A 7,541-nucleotide genomic window follows, 5' to 3' on the forward strand; every position below is an offset into this window, starting at 1 on the left:
CCACTGGCCAAGCCCAGGTGAGGCTAGGCAAGGTGGACCCCCCGCTGAGAGCCCATGGCCAGTGACGTCAGAGCCCATCTTTGTGAAGCAGGAGTCTTCCTCCTGAAAACGGCCACCCCTTCCTCCACTGGCCCCCCAACAGACATCCCACTCACCCCTCTCCCTGGAGACAGCATTCCTCTCCCCCCTTTCCCTGCTCCCACCCTTTCGGGCTCATTATTCTCCCCCCCCCACAAGCCCTTTTGGGTTCATTTTCATCTCCCCTCCTCTGGGGCTGGCTTTTCCCCTCCACACCACCACCATTCCCACTGCAGCAAGTGGCTCAAGCTGCCGGGGGTGTTCCCTGACTATTGCCTTTTTGGGAACCTGGCACAGAGGGAGGTATAAAGACCAGGACAAGGATACATAGAACCATTCACCCCTCTGTCCTCCAAATCAAACCAGAATGACTTTTTTTATTCTTATTCATGAGTGTGCATGTGTTCTCCATATGTTTGAGTTTATTAATATTCATTTATTCTCTCTATAATCATATATAGATAATATATAATAATATATAAATCATATATAGAGAATTCAAATATATTCTATATATTCATATATAGACATTCGTGTATGTTCTAGAGAAAACATGAACACAAGCATATATATGAATCTATAGATAATATATGGCAACTCATGCATATGACTATAGAGAATATATTCATATACCTAAGAACATATATTCTCTCTATTCATATATAGGACTCATATATATTCTTCATATTGAAATCCATAAATACAAATATTCATATGTTCTCTATATTTATATATATATATGCATATAATCTCTTTATATATTCCTACGTAGGTATCCTCATATATTCTTTCTATATTCACATGTGAGTACTCCCATATGTGAATATAGAAAGGGGAATATATGAAGACTATTTTACATGAAAATACATATAGAATATATAAGTACTCATTTATATCAATATAGAGAGAGAATATGTGAGTACTCATATTTGAGTACAGATAAAATATATAGCTATTCTTACATGTGCATATATAATGAGGATGTGTGAATATTCGTGTATATGATTAGCCAGAGAGAAATCAGGAGCATATGTGTGTATACATATATATGTATATAGTGAATAAATGATTGCTCTTTTATTTGAATAGACATAAGAGTATTGATATATTTATGAATATATAGAGAAGATATATTAGTATTCATATATGAAAAACAAGAGAGAATATAAGAATCTTCATATATATGAATATAGAGAGATCATATCTGTACCAATATGTATATATAGAGAAAAATGTGATTGTCAATACACAGAGAGAATATAGGCATACTTATCTTTGAGAAGATATGTCCAAATCTTCCTTCTCCATGAGACTTTACAAATAAATTTATATTCTATTTCTCTTTTGCCCTCAGCTGCCTGATAGTTCCCCTCAGAAAGTAAATCTAAGTAATCTTAGAAAGTAAATCTAATTGGCTAAGGCATTTTGGAGGCCCTCTTTTGTCCCTGGCTATGATTTATATTGGTTAAAATTCTACATGCAATGATTATAATAGGCGGTGCATATGTGTATCATGCATGCATACGTGGGTGCCTCTGTGTGCTTCAACATACATCCCCTTTTCAATCAGTAATTACAGGTTTTACTAGGTCTCGTTGGAGGGGTTTTTTATTGTAGGCCGCCCGTTTTGCTTTCTTTTATTTTTATACTGATGGCATTCTCTTCTCATATAAGTCATTAGCTTAACTGTTCAGCCTTTGAGGCTTCTGATGAAATTACTAACTTTCCCGGTGAAGATGTTTTCTTATATTTGTAGCATCATTCTTATGACAATTTGAACTGTCTTCTGACCTCGTGGTCTTCCATTTCAGGCTGTTGGATTAAGGGAGATTCTCACATTGATTTCCATGAAGCTGATGTTCTCTTCAGCCCGTCGAAGAATCCTTCTCCTCCTACGTAGCAATAATGGAGAGACCTGCCCAGAGTGGGAAAGAAAGGGTCCATGAGCTGGCCTACGGGTTATTCTGGCTCCTGTCCCCACCCTGATTCCCACAGCCCCCTTCTGCAGCCCAGCCTGGTCCCTTTACTCTGCTGACAATTCCCAGCTCTGCTCTGTGGATCACTTCCACCTTCTTTCCCATGCTTGAAAGCCCTACTCAGATGCTACTCACCTCCAGGATGCCTTTCCTGGTCCTTGTTTCACAAAGGCCTCTCTCCTTTGCCTAACTCTTTTCCACCAATAACAAAATCCACCGTGTCAAAGGCCATTCCTTGTCCCCCACTAGACTACTAGCTCTTCCCCTACTAGACTATGGCCAAGAATCAGGAACTTTGCCTAGGTTTCAAACTCAAGGACCCGGGAAAATGTTCAAGTAGGGTTATAAGTGGATCTGGTGGGGGTCATCCCCCCTATTTCACAAATGGAAAAAACCCATTCAGGGAAGGCATGGGATTTGCTCAGGCTCACCCTGGTTGCCCAAAGGCCGGAAGCTTGGTTTGCTCTTCACTTAACCCCACAGTCATTACTGAAGACTCCCAGAACCTCTATCTGAAACCAGCCCACTAGCTTCTGGGGAGAGCCTTCCCAGAGACCTTCAGCCCATGAAGCTTGGCTGTCAGAGGAGGAAGAGGCCAAGATGGAAGCCAGCCAGCCTGGCAGGCAGGAGAGTCCCGGGCTCAAGGCCTGGGTCTGCCCCTTACGGGCTGCGTGACCTTAGCCCTGTCCCTGCCTTCCTCTGGACCTCAGTTGCCCTTTTTCACAAACTAGTAGGTTGGACCAGATGAGCTCTGAGGCCTCAATTAACCCTCTGTCCTATCCAAACAAGCCCATTCAAATTCCACTCCCACAACCCTCCCACCCCACCCTCCAGCCAAACAGCCCCTACCTCCTTAGACAACCCACCCGTTGGGGACCGTTTCCCTGCCTGTGGAACCGATCTAAGGTTCCTGGGGCAGATGTTTCGCCGATATCGCCTTCTCAGGCTCCTGCGGATTCGCTGGTAGTTGGTCTGGATCCCTGCCATCTCTCGCCCCCGATATTCGCTCCCTGACACCAGGGGTACTCAGCGAGGCATAAACCTGAGCAGAGATGAGTCTGGGCGAGGTTGATCCCTCGGTGATATTCTTCTACCTGTGACTTCGGTGCCCACCTTTGTGAGGCTAAAGTTCCCCCCTCCCCACTTCCCAGCAACCCCACCCCACCCTCAACCTGCCTAGTGCCTGGTCTTGGGCAGCCCAACTCTGAGTGTGGTTCTTCTCCCCATATCTTTCTCCTTCTGCGCCCCACCCTCTCCACCCCCTCCACAAATGGCCCACACTGTTGGCAGTTGGTCAACTGCCGCCACTCCTATCTGTATATCCGTCGGTCCATCTTCTGCCCCTTAATAAAATTAGATTGATTTTGGATATGCATATCCATGAGTCCATATATATTTTCTCTATATATTCATAAATACGAGTACTTATATTCTCTGTATGTATTCATATATATGATTACTAATTCTCTCTCTATATATGAGTACTCTAAATTCTCCCTACATATTCATACACTTGAGAACTCTTATTCTTTCTATGTATTCACATATATGAGTGCTTATGTATTCTCTGTATATTCATATGTATGAACACTCACATATTCACTCTATATTCATATGTCTATAATACATATACACACACACATATATATATATATATATATATATACATATATATATAATATGAAAACTCATATATTCATTCAATTGTTCAGAAGCAATGTAAGGTTAAAGAAAGTTCAGTGAGAGATATAGCTAAGAGAAGTCCCCTGAAGAAGGAAACTGGAAGCAGGATGACAACAGAGAAAAGATAGAAGGAACTGCCAACATTGTACTGGAATTTGAGTTACTTTAAATTGTACTAGTCCACTGTACCTGGTGATGTCAACTTCTTTTACTGAGGAGGCTCTAAGTAGGTACTTAACTTTGAGTTTTCAATTCAATGGCAATACTCTTCAAAAGCACCTACTCTGTGCCAGGCATTGTCCTCAGGGTGGGGTGGGGATACAAAGACAGAATACACTTCTGTGCTCTAGGAGCTCCATTCATCCCTAGACTTTCTCCCTGAGCTAGCCTAATTAATGTAGGAGCTAAAATTCCCTTCCTATTTCCTATTGCAGTCTCTCCTTTTGGAAGGGAAGTCTCTAGTTTGGGAGACCTCAGTCCCATAGACTATCAGCTCAAGGATTCCTCCTATCAGCAACCTCCAGCACTTTGTGGAAATAAAGTCAACTGTCCCAAGAAATGAAACTAGCTCCATGAGGTAGAAGGGTAGACAACAGCCAGCTGTGAACCTGTGAGTCTCTTTGCAGAAGCTATGACTGGGAACACAGGAGCAGCTCCACCAGGCCTCATGATATGAGAAGGAAAGATACAGGAACAATATGCACTCAACAGGATCTCTACCCATGATGACTCCCTGGATATTTCAGCCATTTATTTTATCTTACTTTTATGGTCAATGTTGTCTTTTCCATCACATTCATTTCTGGCTATATTCTTCCCACTCTAAAAAATGTTATTTTTATTGATGCCTTTCACTGTTATATTCATTTAAGAAAAGATCCCTAAAGGCCTCAACCCCTTACCCAGTACCAATTCCCTGTTACTAAGATGGAAAAAAAAGAAATAAAACAAAATCCACTGCAGCATTTATAACAGTAAGTGCAATGTTCCACATCCATAGTTCTTTATATCTCTAAAATTTTCACGTCTTTTTCTCCAGAACTGAACTTGATTATATGATTCCACAACATTTAGGGTAGGCCTGCACAATATATGGATTTCAGCAGCTCTGGAAAAATGTAGGATTGCCACTTTGAACTCTCCTGTTTGTCACGTGACCTGGGCAAATAACCATAGTCAGTCTGTCTCTAGTCTAACCTGTCTGCAGCCTGAAGAAGTTTACAAGTTCTGCAGGTCTGATTTAGGGTTTACTTCTCTTTTCCACTTATGGGTGTCTGAGAGACATAATGAAAATGTTTGTTCCCATAAATTTGGAGCAAACAGCTAGAGAAGTAACTAAGTAAAACAAGATACAGTAGGTCTTCTCTTGTTTGCTGATAGAAGTTAGTTAATCAGAACAAAAGATTCCATAAAATTGAAACAACTGCTAAAAGTAACTGGGTAAAATAGGATAAAACTGATCTTATCTTGTTTTGCTGATAGAAGTTAGTAAGTAGGACAAGGTTAAGCTTTGCTTAGGGTGCACATGCTTATAAATATTATCTTCACCACCTCTAGGAGAGGCTAAGACACCATTTTCTGAACATGGGGTGTATGAAGAAGGACGGATGACATGTCAAGGAGTAGATGTGTAATAGGCATACCAGAAAGTTGTATACTCTGGAGTCCTCAGCCAATGAGGAAACAGAGGAGGGACTTTGTGGCCAGGATTAGAGATAAATAGTGAACTCCTGCTTTGGTATAATGTGTCCTAGTTCATAGGACACCCTCAGTTGCAACTGTGTAATAAATTGGGCTTTTAACTTCATTCCTCCTGAGTCTGAATGAGTTATTTCTCACAGTGTCACATTCTGGATGCATAGTGTATTCTGGGTTTTGCTTATTTTACTCCATCTTCGTTTCTCTAAATATTCCCAATTTCCTTTGAATTCTTCATGTTTCGTGTAGTGCAATGATATTCTATTACAAGCAGGTACCACAAAGCAGCTAGGTGGAACAGTGGATAGAGCTCTGCGTCTGGAGTCAGGAAGACCCAAGTTCAAATGCAGTCTCAAATATTCTCTAGGTGTGTGAGACCCAGTGCAAGGCAGGTCAACCCTGGCTACCTCAGTTTCCACAGCTCAAAAATGGAAATTGTCTACCTATATCACAGAGTTGTTTTGACACTCCAATGAGATAATATTCAAAAAAATTTAGCAAAGTGTCTAGTACATGGTAATCAAGTAATATATGCTTATCCCACCCTTCACTACCCACAATTCATTCATCCATTTCCTAATCAATCACACTCTCTTTGTTTCCAATTCTTTGCTACCACAAAGTATTACTAAGAATATATAGTTAAATACTCCAAACTTTATTGCAGTAACAACTTCAGTACCCCTTCTGGTGAACCATTTTCTGACCTCCTTCCTGGAAGTATATGGCCAGAAATTTAATCATTGGAGCAAAGGGCATGCCTCAGAGATTTTGGTCCCTTTTGGGGAATAATTGCACATTGCTTTCTGAAATGGACCTCAATAAACACTGACTGAGCTAGTGCCATTTGGAGAAATGTCATCCTAGGTACTGAGGGAAGTACAAAGTGTAGAGAAGACAGCCCCAGACCTCATAGTGCTTAAGCTCTAGTAGGAGGAGAGGGCAAACACAGCTCAAATACCTTGTATTACCCAATGAGTACATTAGAAAGCTGTAAACCCATGGACTCTGTGAACCTAACTGAACCAATGTGTGTTATTTCTTCTTCTTTTGGAAAATCCCTGTTACAAGGGTTAGCTTGTTGGGTAGGGGAAGTGGGAGCAACACATTCAGAAATTACTGTGATGGAAAAACCAACAAGAACACTAAAAATAAGATAAATTTTTAAAAAATAAACATATAAATAGAAAAAAATATCTGAGGACTGATCATGGGTAGATCCTGCTGACAGCGTCCCTGGATCCCATATCTTCCTGTCTTACAGATTATGAGGCCTGGTAGGGCTATGGCTATATTCCCAGTCACAGACTCTGCCAAGAGAATTGTAGAGTCACAGGAGCCCCTTCCCCACTCCTCAGCCTCATGGGACTTGGTTCATTTCTTGGGAAAAATGACTTTATTTCTACAAAGTGTTGGAGGTTGTTGATAGGGGAAACCTTGAGCTGATTGTCTATGGGACTGTGGTCTCCCAAACCAAGGCCTTCCTTTGAAGGAGAGACTTCAATAGGAAGTAGGAAGGGAATTTTAGCTCCTACATTAGGCTAGCTCAGGGAGAAAGTCTAGGGGTGAATGCCCTGTGGAGAACTGGAGCTCTTGGAGCACAGGAAATGTTTTCTGTCTTTGTGTCCCCTCCCTGAGGACAATACCTGGCACAGAGTAAGTGCTTTATACACTGTCATTGAATTGAAAAAATCAAAGTTAAGCACCTAGAGTAGCGTAGTTCAAAGAGAGGTTCCCAGGGACAGTGAACGACTACCCTTTAGAGTGTTCAGAATTCAGGCAAAACCCTCAGAGTTCTCCCTTTCTGGTTTTTGCCACCTTCCTTCCAGTTCCATCCTTCAGTGCCTGGAGGACTTAGCTTAGCTGGATCTCTCATTGAACATTCTTTAAGCTTCTCCACCTTGTGAGAGAATGTTTGAGTTCTCACATATACGAACGTATGTACAGAGAAAACGTGAGTACTCATACATAAGAATTTAGACAATTTATGAGAACACGTGTATGAGAATCTGTAGGTCATGAATATTTACATATCAGTGGAGAGAGAATATGTAGGAGTATTCATGTATTGTCTATGTTCATATGCGGTACTTATTTTCTTTCTAT

Source organism: Phascolarctos cinereus, unplaced genomic scaffold (assembly GCF_003287225.1).
Source record: "Phascolarctos cinereus isolate Bilbo 61053 unplaced genomic scaffold, phaCin_HiC Scaffold_8;HRSCAF=390, whole genome shotgun sequence".
NCBI lineage: Eukaryota > Metazoa > Chordata > Mammalia > Diprotodontia > Phascolarctidae > Phascolarctos > Phascolarctos cinereus.